The sequence below is a fragment of the Pinus tabuliformis genome, chromosome 1_2 (genome assembly GCF_031772625.1).
Source record: "Pinus tabuliformis cultivar Carrire ecotype Pingquan chromosome 1_2, CPIR1, whole genome shotgun sequence".
Taxonomy (NCBI): domain Eukaryota; kingdom Viridiplantae; phylum Streptophyta; class Pinopsida; order Pinales; family Pinaceae; genus Pinus; species Pinus tabuliformis.
Genome location: NC_142298.1, coordinates 1,178,463,645 through 1,178,486,484, shown reverse-complemented (window position 1 = coordinate 1,178,486,484; position 22,840 = coordinate 1,178,463,645). Strand labels below are relative to the sequence as shown.

Below are 22,840 nucleotides of genomic sequence, written 5' to 3'. Positions count from 1 at the left end.
TATATGATGAAGGATTCCTACAACTCTTTGTGCTCATATAGATGAAGATTGTTGATGTTGATAAGTCTTGACAAATGATCTTGAGCTCAAGATACAGAGTGATGGTTGTTGGAGACATGATGATGATGAATTCTTACCTATATGTTGATAGGTTGATACTTACATATGTTGATTGATGCAGATATTCCCAAGTGACACAAGGATGATAATGTTGATAAGATGGCTATGGCGTAATGTGAATGATTTTATGATGATGAGTTGATATCTATCTGCAGACATACCCTGTCATAGGAAATTTATAGGTTGTTGATCTGAAATTGGTTGTACATGAGTTTCATAAAAAGTATCCACGTATATACGCTAGTTTCTGCAGAGATAGTCACGTATATGGAGGCTTGATGGATATCAGGCTCTGGTTGAAGATAGTATGATATAGGTCTGACAGAGACCATCTGGCATAGCTTCAGGGGGAGCATATTAATTTCTAATAATGCATTGTTTGCATTACCTTAGAAGCTCTTGGTTCGTGTACACAAGTTGTTTTGGTTAGATCAGGTGCAAAAGGAGAACAGAAGGAAATCATGGTCGCTGATTTGAAAAGTGTTTGATAGATGCCACTGATATTAGTCATTGGTGACTCTCATAAGTCTTGATCTTTCTATTTGGTCTCTATGTCATGTATTTCTCTTATTATCAAGGTCATGTAACGGCCTATGTTGGTTTCCCCACTATGCCTAGGATGAATGATGTAATGTTCTTGTCTTATCATGTGTAAACTCTTGATGTATCTCCACATGGTTGGGTGGATGAGTCAATATTGGTATATCCCCACTAGGTTGGGTGATGGATGTATGTATTGAGTCTTTTGGTGATAGGAAGGTCTTTTATGATGTATAAGTCTTGGTTCTTCTTGAAGAACATCTTTTGCAGATCTTGCCTACAGTCAGGGGGAGCATGAACATCACAATTTAGCAAGAGCAGAGCTTTCAGCATGTAACATGGACAGATTGGTACACCTTGGCATATACAAAGGGGGAGCACATTCAGATTTCAGCAGATACTCAAGGGGAGTATGAACAACAAAATACTTATCTAGGAAAGAGAATATCTTGGTTCACCCTTTGCCCTTGATGTCAAAGGGGGAGAGTGATTTGGTGTTGTTGCCATCAAGTCCAAAGGGGGAGATTGTTGGCATTATGATGCATGAGTTGTACTTGATGGCAACCTTCTCATAGAAGAACATCTCACTTACATATAACTAGATGAATCTACAGAAGAGATATCAGATGTGACTGAATGCATGACAACTCAAAGGAATCAGATGATAGTTCTGAATGCATGACAACTCAAAGGAATCAGATGATAGTTCTAAGTGTGACAAAGTTAGCTTTGCCATCAAGTCCAAAGGGGGAGATTGTTGGCATTATGAGACCAGTGTTGTCCTTGATGGCAAATCACACAGATGACAGATAACTGTGCAGCAGGTCAGCAGCAAGGATTTGATGATCAGACTACAAGAATGAAGAGAAAATACATATACGCAGGTTCATTGTGACCAAGCCGCGTATACACGCAGGTTGGAATTCACAAAAGCACGTATGCGTATACACACACTTTCATGCACGGAAAAGCGCATATATGTTGGAAAACTTACCTTTGGTCCGTGACGGTTAATCCTTGGTATTTGAACCTATGGTTTTGGACCATGGTATCTCGACAGACGTGTTGATCCCAAGTATTGGGTCGATGGTATTGTGTTACTATGGTTTTGGTCCGTGGTATTGTGAAGGGCCTAAGGCTATAAAAGGAGAAGTAGATCATTAGGCAAAGTGTATTGAGAAAGTCTTGAATATCTGATGAAGTATGAGATCCAGTATGCAGGTTATGGGTTGATGATGCATTGCTTGATCTGAGCTATGGAGGGATCTCACCGGTTGATGGAGAATAAGATCTAAGGAGAGATCGGGATCAAACGGTTTGAAATGAACTATCTCTATATGATTGATTATGTTTATTCTAGATCTGTAGACTGACACATGTAATGATCTAAATTGGGTATAACTTAAGTTTGAAATCTCTGCAAGTCATGAATGAATATTTATAGATTTGTACACGGGTTGCCTTTGGTGTAAGCGCGTATGTACGTAGGTTGGGTTCATTGTAGTAGCGTATACCATTTGAGCTATGATGTTTAAGGTTACAGATAGTTCTGATTGTTAATGATAGTTTAAAGGTGTCTGTATCCTACATATCTTGGTTGGCTGATTGTGTTTAGCTTCAGTATTGATGGATGAGAACTAATATTGGATCAGGATCATAATGACTCATATTTATGTGATCTGGTGGACTAGATCTGGGTGCTAACACATATATTATCCTTGTCTATGTAATGATCTGGTTATGTCTGAAGTCAGGAACTGCAGTGAAGTTTTGAATAAGTAATTAATGACATATACGCTGGTTCACCTTGATGAAGTTGCGTATACACGCAGGTTCAGCACTTCCAAGTAGCATATGTACTCTGATGCATGATTTTGATGATACAATGAGTTCTGAATATTGTTGCAGAGATCAGGGTTCTTCTCTGTGTTTTTGGTGACTGTGTTTCAGTGTTTCAGTGATTCAGAAATTGATGATGCTAGTATTGATTGTTTTGAGCTTCAATGATAGTTATGGGTCCAATATGAAATTTGATGAAACGTGGCCTTCAAATTATAGTGTTGTGCTTCAGGAGTATCCAGTCTGAAAATGTATGAAATGTGGTCCCTGGAGGATGAAAGAAGATTGTAGGCCGACGCCTACGTACTAGTACAACAACTAGTACAAGAGTCAAGGGGGTAGAAGCTCCCTTCCAGTAGCAGCTGGAGAATGAGTGAATATTGGAGCATTCGGTAGGCAGGCACCTACATACTACTAAATGGATTAGCTAGTACAAGAGCTAAGGGGGCTGTAGCTCCAATCCAAAAGAGTCTGGAAAACGAGAGAGGGTTGTAGCCCTCTGCAGGTTGTAGCCTGCGTACTAGTATAAGGCTGCACCAGTACAAAAGATTGTAAACTGAAGTTTCTTATTAAGGAAAGATAGAGATGACTTGCAGCAGGTGGTTTTCACCCACATTGGGTTTCCACCTTATATCATGGTGTTCATGTGTGCTTCTTATGTGTGATGATCTGTTCTGTTTTACTGCACTTGCTTACTGTTCATATGGTTAATGAAGATCTGATGCACTAACTAAAGATTCACATTTAATGGATTAACTGAATCATAAGTATTCTGAATATACGCTAGTTGCTTTAGACACAGTTGTGTATACATGCGGGTTCCGTTAACTGAAGTAGCGTATATGGATATATGTATGGAAATGAAAATTTTTGATTGATTTTATAATACTGATTCACCCCCCCCTCTCAGTATTATTTCCAACACAAAATAGACAGAGGGCCGAGCTGACCATAGGCAGCATCGAGCACCAGAGAGCTTGAAGATTCAAGCCTTCCCATAGAGGAATCTATTTGGATTGACAATCACAGTTGGCTCTTTCCACTGTAGACCAAAGGTCACAGAGCTGGTAGGAAGAAAGGGAGTTTGTGAACTTTGAGTGGCTTGGGGAATCCAAGAACCACCCTGCCAAGCAAAATCTGCTATCAGGAGAACTCATATTGAGTCCCTATATTGTAAGTCTCTGCTTAAAGACACAATAAAACTAGGCCACCACTGTAGCTGGACAGGAGACGTAGCCCTGGAGCATAGGGTGAACTCCTTATTAAAAATAGTTTGTGTCTAGTATTGCTTACTGTATTTCTCTGTTGTCTTTCCTTTTAAAATGTCTGTGTATTGGAAATTTGATCGATCCATTGTTTCAATAACACAGAACACACACCAGCACATGAGTCTGTAATACCTTTTGTTTAATAAATCTTCAACTGAGGTCACTCATAGGGTGATTATCAGATCAACTGGGTCTATACCTGGGGATCCTCTGCTGGGGCTGCCTTCAAAATACTGTCTAAGAGAGTTTTGAGGACTGTATGTAAATGGAACATTTTTAGGAGATGATACTGGAGTTTCCTCTTCTAGATTTATGAACTTTGTTTCCTTTGATGATACCTTCTTCACCATACCTCGGAGTCTAGAACTCCTTCTAAGTTGTAGGGGGTTTATGTTCTCCTCTTTTGTACCCTTTTTCTCCTTTCCTATCTTTTCCTTCCTCTTGATTTGTTTCCTAATCTTTGTCAATTTTTCAGGGATTGGTTGTTCATCATCCTTTTGTAATAGAGATTCAGGTTTGTTCTCAGCAATTCCACCAGCTTTCTTTTTCATCTACTTCTTCTACTTGATTTTCTCTCTGATTTCTGTTAGTTTTTCAGATATTTGTTCTTCATCATTTTTCTGTACTGAAGGCTCAGGGTGGCTTTGAATGGTTAGATTAGTCTTCTTTCTCCTACTCTTTCTGATACTATCTTTTTCAGGAGATTCGGTTGCCAAGTTTTCCCAGGTGTCTCCCATTCTTTTCAGATGATATTCAACCAGTATTTTGAATAACCCATGATGGTACATGGTTGTCTCCAGGGATTCTATTTTCTTCTGTACATTGGAAGCCATCCTCCTTAGACTATTTAGAAGGAAGAAAGGGAGGTTGATGTTTCCATTTTCTAAAATGTTCATCAATAAACGTATATGATAAACATACATACATTTGAACCTTCTCTCATACGTAATAAATTTTTGTAATATCAAAACCATGCTTCTCCATTTATTTTTGAGTGCTGAAATAGGAATTCCTTTCTTAAACACAGTGATATCCATACCTGGGTTCTTGAGGATTACCTTCCATGATTCATTGTGAAATTCTTTGTATTTGAACCATCTCTCACCAAGTCTTGGAAATTCTGTAGCCTCTGCTATGTAAGATTCTATTACTGCAAACTTAATGTCTCCAATCTCTGCTTCTATACCATCGAATGATCTAGCAAAAGATTTTGTGATCTCCTTGTGATATCCATCAAATGTTTCAATGAATTTGAGCTATCCAGTCTTCTGCAGAATCTCCTTGAGTTGGGGGTACCCTTCCATAAACTTTGCCCCTACGGGCTCTGCCCTGACAAAGAGTCCCATGCTCTCTGTTTTGTAGAATTTGCTAACCTTCAGAATTATTCTCCCGGTCTATGAAATGGACTGTCTGCGGGTACGGTGAAAAAGAATGGGTTTGCATGGAATAAGTAGATAGTGACGGTTTGGAGAGACGTGAATACTTTGGTCATTTCTTGGTTGTGACCGTTAGTAGATGGAGTTATTAGAGACCGTTTTAAGTACAAAGTATGGAAACCGTAGCGAAGGTGTGGTATGATGAAATCATTATAGACCGTTGGGTATCGAATGTGGAATATGTGGCGGAGATGTGGTAGTCAAATCAAATGATGACTTGTTAAGGAGACATACGATCATTCATATTATACATAGCTTATGTTTATGACTTGTTGTTTGAAATAAATTTGCATTTTACCTTAGAACTTAACCTTTTTCTTGATAATTATTTTGGTGTTGATCCATAGGTACTTTGAGCATGGTTGATCTCCAAAACTTGATTCTTCAATTTCCTTGAATTCATGATTTATTTGTAAACTATACAATTGTGCTAGAGCTGATAAGTAGTTTGTAGCTCCAGAATTAGATAAGCTACGGAATGGAACTAGCTACAAAATGTGAAAAGAAGGAAAAGTGAAATATGGATTATGAAATATGGATGTAGAAATAAAATGGAAATGAGTTATGACAGTGAGATGGAATGAGATGTAAGATAAAATAAAAAATAGTGTGAAATGGAGTAAAACTGTAAAAATAAAATGTAAATGAAAAATGACAATGAGATGAAGTGGAACTGTAAAATAGAATAAACATGGAATAAGATGGAATGAGACTATGAAATTGCGGACTCTATACTTGCAAAAAAATGTAGCTTTCTGTCATTACTTATTACAGAAAGGAAATGGAAAATATAGGATGTCAGAAATATCTAATTTTCACCCTGTATTTTTTGTATAAGTATGCCAATCAATGATTGGTTTTCAACCTTATACAATTTTATTTTTTATTTTTTATTTTTATTTTTATCAGTCATTTCTTGGGAAAAATAAAGACTAAGTTAGTGGAGAAGAATGATTCTTCTTCACTAGCTTCATTTCAGAGTTATCCTAGAAAACCCTGATGAACTCCTCTCTTGAAACTAGTTTTTGATATATCTTCAGGCGATGACCATTTACAAGAAGAGGTACCTTTTCCTCATCTATTGTTCTTATTCTCACTGCTCCATTGTTAAAGACTTTTTCAATCTCATATGGCCCAAGCCAATGAGTTTGAAACTTCCCTTGAAAATCTTTGAACTTTGAATCAAACAACAGTGCCCAATCTCCTACTTGAAATTTCATCTCCTTAATATATTTATCATGCCATTGATCCCTCTGTTGTTGGACTATACTGGTTCTTTGGACTGCATCTTGCTTGATTTCATCAAGTTCATTGAGTTTCTCCAATTTATGTTTCTGTGCCTTTGATAAATCCAATGCTAATTGGACTACCATCTTGAAGGTTTTGATCTAAAACTCCATAGGGAACAGGGCTTGTTTCCCATAAACAAGTTCATATGGTGTATGTCCCATTGTGTTCCTCCATGTAGTTCTATAGGCCCATAATGCTTTAGGAATCCTTTATGTCTAATCTCTTCTATGTAGATGCACAGTCTTAGTGAGAATTCCCTCAATCACCTTATTTGTAGATTCAACTTGACCATTTGCTTGTGGATGATAGGGAGTAGATTTCCTATGTTTGATTTGTAATTTTCCACAAGACCCTCCACCATTTTAGATGTAAATTGAGATCCCTAATTGGTGGGCTCCAGTATTGCAGCAATAATGATGCAACTCCCAGGGCTCCCTTCTTTACTTCTATCAACCCGGTAGTTCGTAACAAACTTGGAAGCGACAGTGCTATATGAACAAGTACTAGCTCTTGCCGCGGATGTCACTTGATCAGCTGGCACAAGTCTGCTAGGAGCTTAAGACAACTTCTATGAGCTCTTAGAAGAAGCTTTTAACTGTGATGGACAAAATCTAACTCAAAAGAGGCTAGTCTACTTGTAGAAAGAAGCTGCAAGCTGAAAGGAAATGCAAAACCTAGCAAACCCTAGTTTTACCGACTAACCCTATTGGTGCAAGAAAAGAGATGAAAGCGGTGGAAATGGATGCCATTGAATCTTGGAAAGGTAAAATTCATGTGACTAAGCTACTTCTACAATAAAATCTTGAAAAAACATCCTTTTGCATTTTTGAGTAATTTTGCAGAATTATTATGCATGTGCTTTAACTGTTTTTGATTGTGCAGAGGTTGATTGGCAAAAGGAAATGGAGTAGACACTTGCAGGAGGTTGGGAAGGTGAGAAGAGGGCCTAAGGGGTCCCTAATACCCTTCCAAAGAGTTTCACAGTGATCATATCTTGAAAAATTGCTCACATGAACTTCTACAGGAAGTTTGCAGGGGTTCTACAGGATGTTCTACGGGAAGATCTAAAAGAGGATTTTGGAGGTTTGATGGTGGAAAAACAGTGGAAAAGTGGAAATGGAGGATGTATGAGGATGTGAAGGGGTCTAGGACATGCTAAATGAGGCTAAGGAGTGATTAAGGTGGTTGGATTCGTTCGAGGATGGAAAGGGAAATGTTGCACAAAGATGTAGAAATTAGGGCAAAGTGGGAAAATGTGGCAAATGAAGGGGAGGAATCTTGGATTAGGGGTTGGAGCAAGTTGCATGATGGAGGAAGGGTAGACAGGGAGGTATTATAGATGCTTTGCACAGTATTTCTCAAAACTGATCGAAGAAAGACTTGAAAAACCAGAGATCTAGCTATTTTGACATACTTTGACCTACAAACCAGAAATATGATGAACATAAGTTTATTGGTAGAAAATCATGCAAGATAACTATGGAAACTAAGCAAGAATATATTCGAAACATGCAAGTACAACTGGTATCAACTTTCCTAACTAAAAATCTAACACTAGCAATTGCATGAAGAGGAAAAAACAGTGTTTTTGTGGCAGCAAGGACGCCTTGGTCTCAGCTCATGGTCCCAAGGAGGGAGAGGTGAGATCAAGGGTTGCTTGATGGCCTTTTTTGAAGATCTTTTCTGTTACCAACCTGTCAAATCAACCTGAAGTAGAAAAAGCTATCTTAATCATCAAAAGTAACAAAGCAAGATCTTAACCTAAATAGCAGAAATTATTCTATGCATGCAAAGAAAACACATAATAGTACACAAAGGAGGTACTAGCACTTGGGTTGGGCCCAATCCCAAGAGCTACAACATCCTAAGAAATATTAGAGTTGGTGCAAGGTTGGATTCATCTTTATTGATAAAAAAATAATAGTTACATCCCAAAGACTGTCTATAAGAAAAAGCTTGAAAATGTGCTGATACAGAGCTGCACTAAAGTGCGAAAATAGACTAACAAAATGACTAACCTACTGACTAAAATCTAACTACAATCTGACTAAAATCTAACTAACTGAATTGAGGCCCTAAGCCTTCTCATTTATACAAATTGAGGACCCCAACAACCCTCCTAAACTTTAGGAACTCGGCTACCAAAACTTGCAGTTAACAGTAGTGTTACTTGACTTGCTTCGCTGCCCCTTGTGCTCCGAGTTTTTGATGGAGAATTTGAGGTAAGGGCTCATAAATGAAGGGGACACCTTCTTACAAATCCACTCCCTTGTTCTTCCACGAATTTGGCTGTCAAGTGCTCATTAAACCTTTGATTTTGTCTCAAAATTGACCAAAAATCTGCATAAAGCACACATTAGACTTTTTGGCATAATGACTAACCCAATTCACTCTATTAGCATAAATGTAATAAAAAACATGCAGTAAACTAATGAGAATGGTGGATTAAGTCGAATTAGGAGGCTAAATGAGCCCATATAATTACCCATTTCTGGGGCTCATCATCACCCCCTACTGAAAGTGTTGCTCATCCTCTGAGCAACTAATCTATCTCTTCATATTTGATGGCCCTGGTGGCCTCCTTATAATCCCAAGCTTCTGATGTGGTCTACTCATGTGTGCCACAAAATTCTGCCCTCTTGTTCATGTCCTTACACTTTTCCTCCTATTCTGCTTGTTTGAATTCTTGTGCTTTTCTTGGCCTTGAAATACATGGAGGTTTGCCTTTTTCTTTTTCCCTTTTGTTTTGTAGGTGTGCTTAATGCAACAAGCATAACTACTGCCTCCCTTGCCAATATCTCAGGTGATTTCTCCTTTTGTTATTCTTTTTCCTTGCTTCCTGTAGAAATCCCTGTGTCAACTGTTTCTGTGTGTGTTTCTGAGATATCAGGGTGTGTCTTTTCCTTTTGTTTTTGTGTGCCTTCTTTGGCTGTGGTAGCTTTCATTTGGGCTTTTTCGGCCTTCTCTGTCCTACTCTGCATCCTCTTTTCCCTTGGTGTTTTTGCTGTTGTTTCTTCGTCTATTTTAGGCTCAACAATTTTTCTTTTTGTTCTTTCTGTGCTTGAATGTCCTGTGTTCCTTCACCATTGGTTTTCTCACCTTCTTCAGTGTGTTCTCCCTCCCCACTGCTAGATGAGGTGATGTCTTCGACCAAAATTCTAATATTGTCATCCCTGAACATGTTTTTGAATATTTCCCAAGATATGGGGACAGTGTAGGTGTGCAAGGCATCTTCCTCCAATAGTTTGATGAGCCCATGATGGGCCAACTGATCTAGGATCCCTTCATTTAACTTTGTACCACATTCAATTAGTGACTGAAGAAGGAAATAGGGGATGCTCAGTTTCTTGGCTGGAGGCAAGTCAATCCCATGCCTTAGTTCACACAGCAACCTGAAATGATAACCACAGATGATGCTAAACCTCCCTTCACACGTGATGTACTTCATAATTTAAAAACTGACTTCACTCCAGAGAGTGCTCTTTTTATGTTTTAATCAGAAAAGGAAATGCTCAGGCAATCAAATAGTCAATCTGAACAGAGGATAGCTGAATTTGGTTTCCCCTGAACCCAAGAAGGAATTTCTCGTGTGTCCAATATCAACTAGCAACAATTCCCTTGTTTTAAGACTGCTGTCACCAGAACTCGACTGTTTGCTTATGAAAGGAAGAATTTTGTTTTTACAGGCAGAGCACAAGGATCAAGTTCTCTTCTCAGCGCATAGACAGATATGCAAATCCAATTATTTTTTTATTTTTTATTTACACATGCACAGGCTGGCCTCCACGGTTGCATATATCTTCCCTACAGGAGAATTTAGAAAGAAAACTTGGAGGAGAATTTTGATGTAGAAAAATTGGGACACTCAGTGCAATACACAGGCAAACATTTTACTTACAGTACACAGGCAGATTTTTCTTTGATTTTCCAATCTGATGTCGTTCAATTCACCACCTTGCACAAACACATCATGCATAGAGGAGTTTTTTTTGGGCCTACCTCGTTTGGAGCTCCAAATTCGATGAAAAATCCCAGGTTTTCCTGCTCTGGAAAGCTGTGCAGTCTTTCCTGTAGAACCCTTCCTGCAGAAGGCTCCTGGTTCCTGTAGAACTGTTACAGCTTCCTGTAGAATGCCGATAAGCAGGAGGGTTTTGAAAAATGGCCAAGAAAGACTAGTTCGCTGCTACGGAGGTGGTATGGAGCTTGTTGCAGCTGCAGGGACGACGATAACATGGAAACAACAGTGGTGAGAGTATTTCAAAGATGAGTTCGATTGGCTGTTTATGGAGACTTCCGTTGATGGAGGGTGAGCTGGCCAAGTGCATGTTGGCCCCATGCAGACCGATGGTCCCCACTATAGTGTTATTATGAACTGCATGTTCTCTGCCTGTAATCACTTCCATCAATTACGTTGGAGTTTAAACAGCCACCACTACCTGTTTTCAGTTTTCTTCCTGAGATGGTTGACCACACGGGTCGATTTCACCCACCGAGCGCTGTTTGAACTAGATGAGGGTGGCCAGTTAGCTGGCCACCAATCTTGTTTAATCACAACCATCTCATTGTCCACGCAGTTCTTAAATTACATTCATGCAATAGAGGAACGAGTTTAGTCACGTACCTGGAAGTCGAATGCGTTTGCTGTGAGGTGTTATGGCCTTTCCTTCTACTACATGCCTTTGTTTCTATGGATGCATGCTGGTTTGGTTGCTAATACATGGCTATTTTTCTTGTGTAGGTATCCTCTGGCTGGATCTAAGTTGCAGGAGTCTGTTTCAACGTTTAGATTTGCACCCTCAAGCTGATGATGCTAGATTTTTGCAGGACAACAACTTGTTTTCTCCATAGCTCCCAAATGATAGATTAGATTGACCTGAAACTTTCTGAGCATGTTTCCATCATCATTATGCATCTCCCATAGCAAAATTGTGGTCAATGGATGCACAGATTTCGAGAAAAACTGAAAATGGATAAAGGTGATAGAGGTCAATTTCTCGAAAACCGTGCACTGGAATTGGTTGAAACTGCTTGGGTAGGTTACTATCACCTATATGAATCTGCCCATGAAACAGGTTTTGAAATGGATGCACAGATATGGAGAAATGCAAAAATGGTTGAAGGTGATGGAGGCTGATTTCTTGGAAACCGTGCACTGAAATTGGCTGAAATTGCTCGGGCATGTTGCCATCATCCCTATACAACTCATAAAACATTTTTTTAATTGGATGCACAGTTTTCAAGTTAGGGAAAAAACAAATTTCTGCTCTATATATTTTTGTTTCAAAGCATTCTGCAGTTTTTTGCACAGTAAGAAAAAATGAGCTTGGGCTATAATGCAGATTGGAAATTGATGGGAGAGAGGTTTGAAGATTGTAGGAGGATTTATGAACCCTTTATGAAGCTTCCATGTTCGCCAAACTGCTTTTTAAAATCCATTTCTAGCTTTCTGTAATTTCTACAGGAACTTCCTATAGAAAACACAGTTTTCAGAAAAAAAGCACAATGAGGTGGACAAAATGATGGAGAAGGGTGAGGGATAGAAACATGGATGTTTACAGGCCTCATAGATAGATTCCCAACCTTTGGGTACTCTTTGAAGATCAATTTTGGCTTGTTTGCAGGCTCTACAAGCTCTTCCTATAGAAGACACAAAATTTCCTGTAGAAGACACAAAACTTCCTGTAGAAGGTGAAATCTCAGTCTGAATGAGACAAAATCTTGGGAAAGGGTAGTGGTCATGGAGGAATGGATTGTGAGGGATGCTTGTAGCCTGGTGCTGACCTCTGTCTTTGTTTTTTGCGATCCTCCTAACTTGCAATGTCCTTCTTGCAACCTGCAATTATTCAACAGAAATTAGGTTTATTTTTATTTTTCTCTTTTCTTCTTTATTTTTCTCTTTTTATTGAAAACAACTAGGGCACCTCATGGAGGTTTTCACCTTAATTGCTTGCCCCGGGTGCCTCTAAGGGAGGTTTTCACCGAGGGATTTTATTCTCTTTTTCTCTTCTTTCCAACCCATTGACTGCCTCATAGAGGTTTTCAATCAATGAGCCAATATGAGGCACCTCCGAGGAGGTTTTCACCTTAGATTTTTATTTTCCTCTTATTTTCATTTTTTTTCTTTTTTTCTTTTTTCCTACCCTACCCTACTTGAAAAAAAAATCATTTCAAGTATAAGAATACTTCCAATGGAGCCATGTGCACATCGAGATCAGAGACAAAATGATGTGGAGGCTTAAAATGCATGCTTTGATAGGTATTCGGATTTGAAGGGATCAAACATAGATGAGGAAGAGAGTATTGTTGCAACTTAGTGACCATTTGGAACCATATCTCAATATAGCTCTGATATCCTTGGTCCTTTTGCTGAGCTGGATCATTCTTCATGTCATCTTCTACCATGAGCTTCTCATCTTCCTCTTTTTGCTGATTTTTCTCTTGAATACATGGAGGATTTGACGGTAACCATGAGGGAGCTCTCGATTTCTGATTCTGTTGTCTTCTCTTTATCAAGTGTAGCCCATGGTTCTTTGATCTCCTCTTTTGAATCTTCTTTTGCTGGATATGGTCCTTCAATGCTGTCAATATAATCTCTTTTTTGCAATACTCTTCCTGAGCTATGGTGAATATCATTGAGCTCAAGAGGAGTTGTTTGGACATGTTGTGCCTCAGCATTGCAATTGAGTTGAGCTACTCCAATGTGCGGGTTTGGAAATGGTGGTATGGGTAGTTGAGTGGGGGTGTATATTTGAGATGGATGTGGATGGGGTTGTGGTTGGGCAGGTGGTGGAGGCAAAGGAGCGGGAGGAGAGTTGTACTGTGGCCTCCACCCCTGATGAGGTGCATTCCACTGAGGTTGCGACTGAGCATAGGAGTGAAATGAATGAGTAACCAGAGGAGCATGGTATTTAGATGGATATGACCAAGGAGAGGGTGTGGACCAGGAAGGATGAGCAGGGGGACCCCAAGAAGGCATGGAAGTAGCTTGATAGGGGTTATAATAGGTCTGGGATGTCCCTTGCATTCCCTGCTGATAGGTTCTGGGTCCATGTGGCCCTCTTTGGTTCATGAAATAGAGTGGTTCAGTGGTGCCTTTGGCCCTTTAATATGCAGCTTTAAGTCTAGGCAAGGAAGGGCACTGGTTCGTAGGATGGTCTTTTTCACAGACAAAACACACTTCTATGGAGTGTAATGGACATTCGTTCCTAGGATGCTTTCTAGTGCATCTGGGACAAAATATGGCCAAAGCCCTCTCAGCTTCCTCTCGATATCTTTTGATATGCATGGCAAGCATTTGCCTCACCTCACTTTTGCAATCTTCCCACATGTCTCCAATTTCACCCTCAATGGATGAGTTGGAAGAAAAGGTACTGCTCCCAAAATTTCTGTTTCCAGCCATTTGCTCCAGAGGAATGTTTTCTTCTTCTTCTCCCCTAGAGGTTCTTCAAATATGTCTTGTTTTCCACCTAGGGTTTCTTCTTAATCACAACCATGGAAGAAGAGAGAAGGTTGGCTGTGTGAAGCAGTGGGGGTGTTGTGCAAACACTTTTTTGACTTATCTCTACTCCTACAAGGCAAGAAAGGAAATATTTTTGGTTGATTTTTGTTTTTTCTTTGCTTGTATCTGCAAAACTGAAATAGATTGAACTGAAACTAACTAAAATCTATCTTGCTGGAATGAAAATGCAGAATTGAAATGAAAGCAGGAAAGGACTAATCTATTTTGCTGAAATGAAATTGCAGGAATGAAATGCTAAGCTATGCTTGCAGAATTGAAATTGCAGAATTGAAATGCTAATCTACGCTTGTAGAATTGAAATTGCCGAATTGAAATTCTAATCTATGAAAGAGAGAAATGTCTAATCTACTTTTGTGGAAATGAAATTGCAAAATGGAAATGAAACAACTACTCTACTCTTGCTGAAATAAACTACTTAGCAGAAGGTTGTAGTAGAATATAGAAGAAAAGCAGCAATCACTAATACTCTGATGCTTCCCCGGCAACGACGCCAAAAATATGGTGGGCTCTAGTATTGCAGTAATAATGCTGCAACTCCTAGGGCTCCCTTCTTTACTTTTATCAACCTGGTAGTTCGTAACAAACTTGGAAGCGACGGTGCTATATGCACAAGTACTAGCTCTTGCCGTGGCTGTCATTTGATTAGCTGGCACAAGTCCACTAGGAGCTTAAGCCAACTTCTATGAGCTCTTAGAAGAAGCCTTTAACTGTGATGGATGAAAGCTAACTCAAAAGAGGCTAGTCTACTTGCAAAAAGAAGCTGAAAGCTGAAAGGAAATGCAAACCCTAGCAAACCCTAGTTTTACCGACTAACCCTACTGGTGCAAGAAAAGAGATGAAAGCGGTGGAAATGGATGCCATTGACTCTTGGAAAGGTAAAATGCATGTGACTAAGCTACTTCTACAATAAAATCTAGAAAAAATATCTTTTTTCATTTTTGAGTAATTTTGCAGAATTATTATGCATGTGCTTTAACTATTTTTTACTGTGAAGAGGTTGATTGGCGAAAGGAAATGGAGTAGACGCTTGCAGGAGGTTGGGAAGGTGAGAAGAGGGCCTAAGGGGCCCCTAACACTCTTCCAAAGAGTTTCACAGTGATCATATCTCGAAAAACTGCTCACGTGAACTTCTACAGGATGTTTGCAGGGGTTCTATAGGATGTTCTACAGGAAGATCCAAAAGAGGATTTTGGAGGGTTGATGGTGGAAAAACGATGGGAAAGTGGAAATGGAGGATGGATGAGGATGTGAAGGGGTCTAGGACCTACTAAATGAGGCTAAGGAGTGATTAAGGTGGTTGGATTCGTTCAAGGATGGAAAGGGCAATGTTGCACAAAGATGTAGAAATTAGGGCAAAGTGGGAAAATGTGGCAAATGAAGGGAGGAATCTCGGATTAGGGGTTGGAGCAAGTTGTATGATGGAGGAAGGGTAGACAGGGAGGTATTACAGATGCTCTGCACACTATTTCTCAAAACTGATCGAAGAAAGACTAGAAAAACCAGAGATCTAGCTATTTTGACCTACTTTGACCTACAAACCAGAAATATGATGAACAAAAGTATATTGGCAGAAAATCATGCAAGATAACTATGGAAAATAAGCAAGAACAGATTCAAAACATGCAAGTACAATTGGTATCAACTTTCCTAACTAAAAATCTAACACTAGCAATTGCATGAAGAGGCAAAAACAATGTTTTTGTGGCAGCAAGGATGCCTTGGTCTTAGCTCATGGTCCCAAGGAGGGAGAGGTGAGATCAAGGGTTGCTTGATGGCCTTCTTTGAAGATGTTTTTTGTTACCAACCTGTCAAATAAACCTGAAGTAGAAAAAGCTATCTTAATCATTAAAAGTAACAAAGCAAGATCTTAACCTAAATAGCAGAAATTATTCTATGCATGCAAAGAAAACACATAATAGTACACAAAGGAGGTACTGGCACTTGGGTTGGGCCCAACCCCAAGAGCTACAACCTCCTAAGAAAGATTATAGCTAGTGCAAAACTGGATTTATCTTTATTGATCAAAAAATAATAGTTACATCCCAAAAACTGTCTATAAGAAAAAGCTCGAAAATGTGCTGATACGGAGCTACACTAAAGTGCGAAAATAGACTAACAAAATGACTGACATACTGACTAAAATATAACTACAATTTGACTAAAATCTGACTAACTGAGCTGAGGCCCTAAGCCTTCTCATTTATACAAATTGAGGACCCCAACAACCCTCCTAAACTTTAGGAACTCGGCTGCCAAAACTTGCAATTAACAACAGTCCTACTTGACTTGCTTGGCTGCCCCTTGTGCTCTGAGTTTTTGATGGAGAATTCAAGGTAAGGGCTCATAAATGAAGGGGACACATTCCTACAAATCCTCTCCCTTGTTCTTCCATGAATTTGGCTGCCATGTGCTCATTAAACCTTTGATTTTGTCTCAAAATTGACCAAAAATCTGCATAAAGCACACATTAGACTTTTTGGCATAATGACTAACCCAATTCACTCTATTAGCATAAATGTAATAAAAAACATGCAATAAACTAATGAGAATGGTGGATTAAGTCGAATTAGGAGGCTAAATGATCCCATATAATTACCCATTTCTGGGGCTCATCACTGATCTGTCACAATTTCTCTTGGAACACCAAAATGAGTGAAGATGTCCTCAAAAAAAAAATTAACTACAGATTTTTCATTAGCAAAAGGTAATGCTTTGGCCTCTACCCATTTAGTGACATAATCAGTGCATACCAATATATACTTCTTTTGCTTATATGAAGGATTAATTGGCCCAACAAAATCTAAGGCCCATTTTTCAAAAGGTTCAATGAGTACCTGAACTTTTAATGGCATTTCATTTGAAGGAGCAGGTTTCCCTACCCTTTGGCAACTATCACACCTCCTGACATATTCTTTGGCATATTTGAAGATGGATGGCCAATAATATCCTAAAGAAATGATTTTATAGGCTGTCCTCTTGTCAGCAAAGTGTCCACCACACGGCTCCTCATGACATGCCTTAAGAATCTCAGGCATTTCATCTTCCCTAACACATTTTCTGATCATAAGATCTGGGCCTATTTTATTCAATTCATTAGTTATCCATGAGTATCTTGCACTTATCTGAATGATTTTTCTTTTTTCTCTAGGAAACAAATGTGAAGGAAATTTCCCTGTGACTAAGTAATTAGCAATATCTGCAAACCAAGGAGTTTGAGTAGTCATTGCAAAAAGATATTCATTAGGAAACTTATCTTCAACTGGAGTGTCATCTTTGATATTCTAAATTTTGGACAAGAAATCAACAACTATGTTTTGTTTTCTAGGTCTATCTAGCACAGTAATATTGAATTCTTGCAAGAGTAAAATCCATCTTGTGACTCTGCAATTAGTAATAGGTTTATTCATTAAATATCTAATTGTAGAGTGATCTGTATGAACAAAGGTTTCATAGCTTGTTATATAATGTTTGAACTTGTTGATTGCATGAACAATAACTAAAAATTCCTTTTCAGTTACAGTATAGTTCAACTCAGTGGGAGTCAAATTCTTACTTGTATAGTAGATGGCATAGGGAATCAAGTCATTTTGTCCTAATACAGCTCCCAAAGCTGTATCTGAAGCATCTGTTGAAATGTGAAAAGGTAGTTTCCAATTTGGACCTCTCAAGATGGGTGATTCAGAACTTTTTGTTTTTAAAGTCTCAAATGCTAACTCGCAGTCAGGATTCCAATTGAATTCACAATCCTTGGTGAGTAATTTAAAGAGTGGTGATGTTATTTTAGTGAAATTTTCTATAAATCGTCTATAGTATCCTGTGAATCCTAGAAAAATTCGAACATCTTTTTGGCAATTTGGAATTGATAATTTAGATATGACTTCTACTTTAGCTTTATCAACTTTAATCCCATCTCCTGAAATGTGATTCCCTAAAACAATACCTTCTGTAAACATCATAAAAAATTTTTCATGGCTTAGTGAAAGGTTTGCTTCCTTACATATTTTAAGAACTATTTCCAAATTTTCCAAAGCTTCTTCAAATGTATTCCCATAGACTGTAAAATCATCCATATATACCTCTACACAATCATGTATTAGATCAGAAAAAAATCCTAGTGCTGCTCTTTGGAATGTTGCAGGTGCATTACATAACCCAAAAGGAAGTACTTGGTAGGCATAAGTTCTCCATGGACAAGTAAATGTGGTTTTATCTTGATCTTCACGTGCCACCTGAATCTGATTATAGCCACTAAAACCATCCAAGAATGATAAATACTTTTTACCTGCTAATGTATCTAACACTTGATCTATAAAGGGAAAAGGAAAATGATCTTTAAGGGTAGCTTTATTCAATTCTCGGTAATCAATGCACACCCTCCATTTACCATTCTTTTTAGGCACAATCACTAAAGGGGAAACCCATTGGCTGTCTGAAATTGGGTAAATGAAGTTGACATTCAACAATTTTTGTAGCTCTTCTTTCACAATTTCCCTAAGATTTGGATTCATTCTTCTATGAGGTTGTCTAATAGGTCTGTAATTTTCCTCAATGTAGATGTGATGAATATAAGTCTTAGGAATGATTCCTTTGATGTCAGTATATTCCCATGAATATGCAGCAGAATGTTGTTGTAATGTATTGATTAGGTTTTCCTTTTGTAATTTCTCCTAATTATTGTTTATGTTCAATGTTCTCCCTGGAAAGATTTCAATTGTAGAGCTACCAAATTCTTCCATAGAATAAAGAGACATCTGCCTAAATGACAAATATTCAATGTTGGATTTTTCTTGAAATTGATCGTGTTCATATTCTTGAGATGATTCAAAATTTTCCATTGTATTTAAGATTTGACTATCTTCACTAATATTTGAAATAGTAAAGAGAGGTTGAATGTCATTTTCATCATCAATCCATTCTTTGTCATCTATTTTTGTGATTGTTCTTGCTGGAGGATATAGAGTGAATTTCTTTGTTGAATTCCCATAAGATATATGCATATCATCAGATCTACAACTCATGAAAGCATTAGTTGTGGTCAGCCAAGTTCTTCCTAATATGAGTGGATGTCCTCCTAGATTGTTCTTGGGGGTTAAGATCGTAAAATCAACTGGATATTCCCAAGAATCTAAGGATATTGAAATATCTTCTAACACTCTATCTGGTTTGATTACAAATCTGTCCACTAATTGCAGTAATGTAGGTGTGTAAAGAAGATTAGGAAGATTGAGTTGTTCCATGGTTTGTTTTCTCATGATGTTTATTGCTGCCACTAAATCAATCAATGTATTTGGAATTTCAACTCCATTAATGTGTGTTTTCACAATTGGACTTGTTGGATCTACATATTTTTGTATGGAAATTTTTCCCATCATTATATCTGCTATTTTTCCTACCAGGTGAATCCTTTTTGTTTCTTTTTCTTTTCTTCCTGGTTTCTTTATGCTCAACTCCTTTATTGTTTTAGCTAGAATTGGAATCTCCTTAATGGCTTGTAACAAAGGAATTTTGATACAGACATTTTTCAATTAATATAGAAAATCATAATTGGGCAACATGATCTGCTTTTCTACTCCTCTATCAACTTGTAGTCTTTCAGGAAAAGGAGGTGCAGAAGTAGATACTGGCTGCTCAATGATAGGAGTTGAGTTCACTGGTTCTTTCTGTTTTTCATTTTCAGTATTTTGTTTTGTAGAGATGTTCCCTCAAAACTTTTATTGGGCTATAGAGAATTTTCCTTAGAATTGTCTTGCTCCTGAATAACTTCAGAAGGTCTTTCCTTTTATAATATTGTTGGCTTGTTGGGGCCTGACCCAGGTTCGAAAGTGTTTTAGCCAAACAAATCCCACACTACCGGCCCTGTCGACAATAGTCCATGGAGCGCAGACTGAAGTCTCACCCGAGGTAGTAGGGGAGGGTGTTAGAACCAGGTTTCCGCACCCTTGGGATATCTTGATGAGGTCTGGAGGGGTCGCGAACCGATCTGCACCCTCGTGCTGCTCTACACTGCTGTCAGGCTTCTGCATAGATCCACGACAAGTTGCTCTTGAAGTCTTATTCTTAATGTGTTTATTATAGATCTGATCCAATACTTAAGGTCTTAATCTAGCATTCAACAGTAATAACCAGTGCGCGCAAGCATAGATATGCATTAACTTAGAACATAAGCAAAAACAAATAGATCTGCGACCAATGCACAATAGTTCAGAACCACTTATCTTTATTTAATATTCTATTTAGTACAACCAGTTTCACCCTGTGCACTCAGCTGTAGGGGTCTGCGTACACAGTTGTGGACTCTACTAGGCCTCTGCGCACACAGCTACAAAGCCTACTCTAACTACTATCAAACTCGACTCGGACTTACAGACCAAAGCAATTATTGCCTTCATAAACCCATAACATTTAAGATCCAACTAGAACTACCTTCTACCCTTAGAGCCCCACTCTATTTATACATTCCCATGGTCTGCAGACCATGGGTAGGCCGAATCTCTCTCTATTATTTTACATTATTTCCGAGCCGACAACCCTTTGACTTGACCTAATACCATTCGCGCTCCATGCACTTCACGAAGATTTTACCATGCTTTTACCCAAAATTGCGGGCTTTAAGCCCCAAACCCGTTATGTCGGGCCTCTGCTACCCAACAGGCCCTCAACACTATCATCGTGACTTGTCCTGAGTCACTCGGTTGGTGCGTTGATCTTTGCTCATAGTCCCTCCAGCAACCTTTGCACTGCACTAACATTTACCAGACATTCTTCTGCTGTCTATTGGATCAATTGTGCCTGGCGTTTTGATGCATTGTTGGGTGCACCTTCCTGCCTGAGCACATATGTGTCCTGCAATTGGGCCAGCTTCCCCTCAATCGTAGTGGTAACCGTGAACGCTTCCTCAAGCCAAGGCTAGATACGCGCTTTGAGCCTAGATTCCTACTATCGTGCGATGTCCACATGCTCATTCAGAGCTTGGGCCTCCCTCATCCTTGCCAAAAGTTGAGTGATGGCAACCATTTGCATAGTCCCTCGGACATTGTCATAAGCCTGTTGCAACTCCCGTGCTTCTGTCTCTACCTGCTGCAATGTTGGGTCTTCTTATAGTGATGTGAGCGTAAGAAGGGACTGAACCAAAAATCCCATGCAGTTTTGTACAACGCGCTTTATCACCTCCAATCATGCTTGAATTGCGAGGTGGAGCTGCTCTCTAACTTCTGGGGGTGTAGTAGGTTGCACCGTCATCCTTAGCTCTGCGATATGCAAGTTCAACTCCCACTAACCTTTTGCGGCCTGCTTTTGGGCCCTAGGAATCCTTCTGCCATGTGATGAATATTTTCGATTGCTAGGAGTTCCGCTAGCACAGCCAGTTCTGGTACACTGCTACAGACCACCTCCACAGCCTGTTCCAATCCTTGGTTGTGTGCAATCAAGTCATCGTGCTGTAGACTGATCTGCTCCAGATTTACTTTTTGCTCTATTAATACTTAGAGGGCGTGACCTTCCCTGGCGCAGAGCTCAGTGGTTACCCCATCCTGCAGTTGGTATAGGTTTTCTCTAGAAGGGCTGCCAAATTCAACCCCCAACTCCTCATGTCACCTTCGACCTTTGCTTGGACAGTGTCTGTTGGTAATACTAAGGTGTTCATTGTGGGGGCGTGCACCATCTACTCCACTGCAAGTGTACTTTCTGCGAAGGTTAGATTCATGCTTCCTAGGGATCGCACCTGTAATGCCTGCAATTGTGCTCTGAGCTCCCCCAACACAGTTGTTTGCTCTATCATCAGCTCCTCCAAAACACCCTTAGTGCCATCACATGCTGGTTCACTGCTGGCAAGAAGATATTTCTCCAAAGCTTTTGCTGTCTTAGTCTTTTTGCATGCATGTCGCTGCTCCTGGACGTGCAACCTTTTAAGTTGAGTTGATGTTATGGTCAAGTCCATGCGTTCCTGTGTCTCCACTTCCCCCTGTATGTCCTACTCCATGGATAGTTCCTGATCCTCCAAAATCTCTTCGACTGGCGCAGTGATGGTCTCTGCTGCTGTTTCGGTCACCTCCCACTGCGTGGGCTTTTTTTGTTCTTGGCACGTTCTTTCCACCGGCTTTTTGATGGCAGCTTGATTTCCTTCTTCCACTACTAAGCTGCAATCTTGTCTAATTTGGATAAGTTCGAGGCACACCACTCCAGAGGACATGCTGCCATTACCTCGAAAATTGCATCATCCGTTGCAATGAATGGAAGCTTTACCCATCGCCAATCGGGATCCTTCCGCCACCAGATATACACATTATGCATATCCGCCTTGAACTCTGCCACGCTTTGCAATCTGTTGTATACTGTCAGGGATAATTGCAGTTTGTGGTCGATCCATGTCCGGATACTTTCTTCCATAAATATCCAAAACACCTTGATCACACGAACCCTCGTGATGTCTTTTGTTGCCCAGAGCGAGTTATACGTCATGGCTTCAGGTAGGTTCTTCTAAATTTTTGGAAACTGGCTGCCCTTTGGCAGCTCCGCTGCAACCAGTAGGATTGATAGGAGCAACCATGCATAGTGGAAATTTTTTCCCTTCTCCTCGGCTTCCCTACAATTCGTCACAGAGAAACTGCGCCCATTTGAACTAAACCCCTTCCATACACTGCTCCGCAAGCACAATGACAGATGTTGGCACCTCGTCTGCATGGCATTTCCTAATGAGCTTACTGGCTAGTAACTGGGCGACGACGCACATCCCTCGGTCTTTGAAGCTGGCTATTACATACCCTCACTTCTGCTTTTCCAGCTTAAACTTAGCCTTCATGGCTTCTGTGAGGCCCATGTTGCTACTCATT

The 22,840-nt window shown here is 39.5% G+C and overlaps 1 pseudogene; it reads right to left on the bottom strand.

The window, feature by feature from the left end:
* Positions 1-21,948, bottom strand: part of LOC149210429 (plant cysteine oxidase 3-like) — a 48,461-nt pseudogene extending 26,513 nt beyond the window's left edge.
* Between the last annotated feature and the right edge of the window lie 892 nt (positions 21,949-22,840).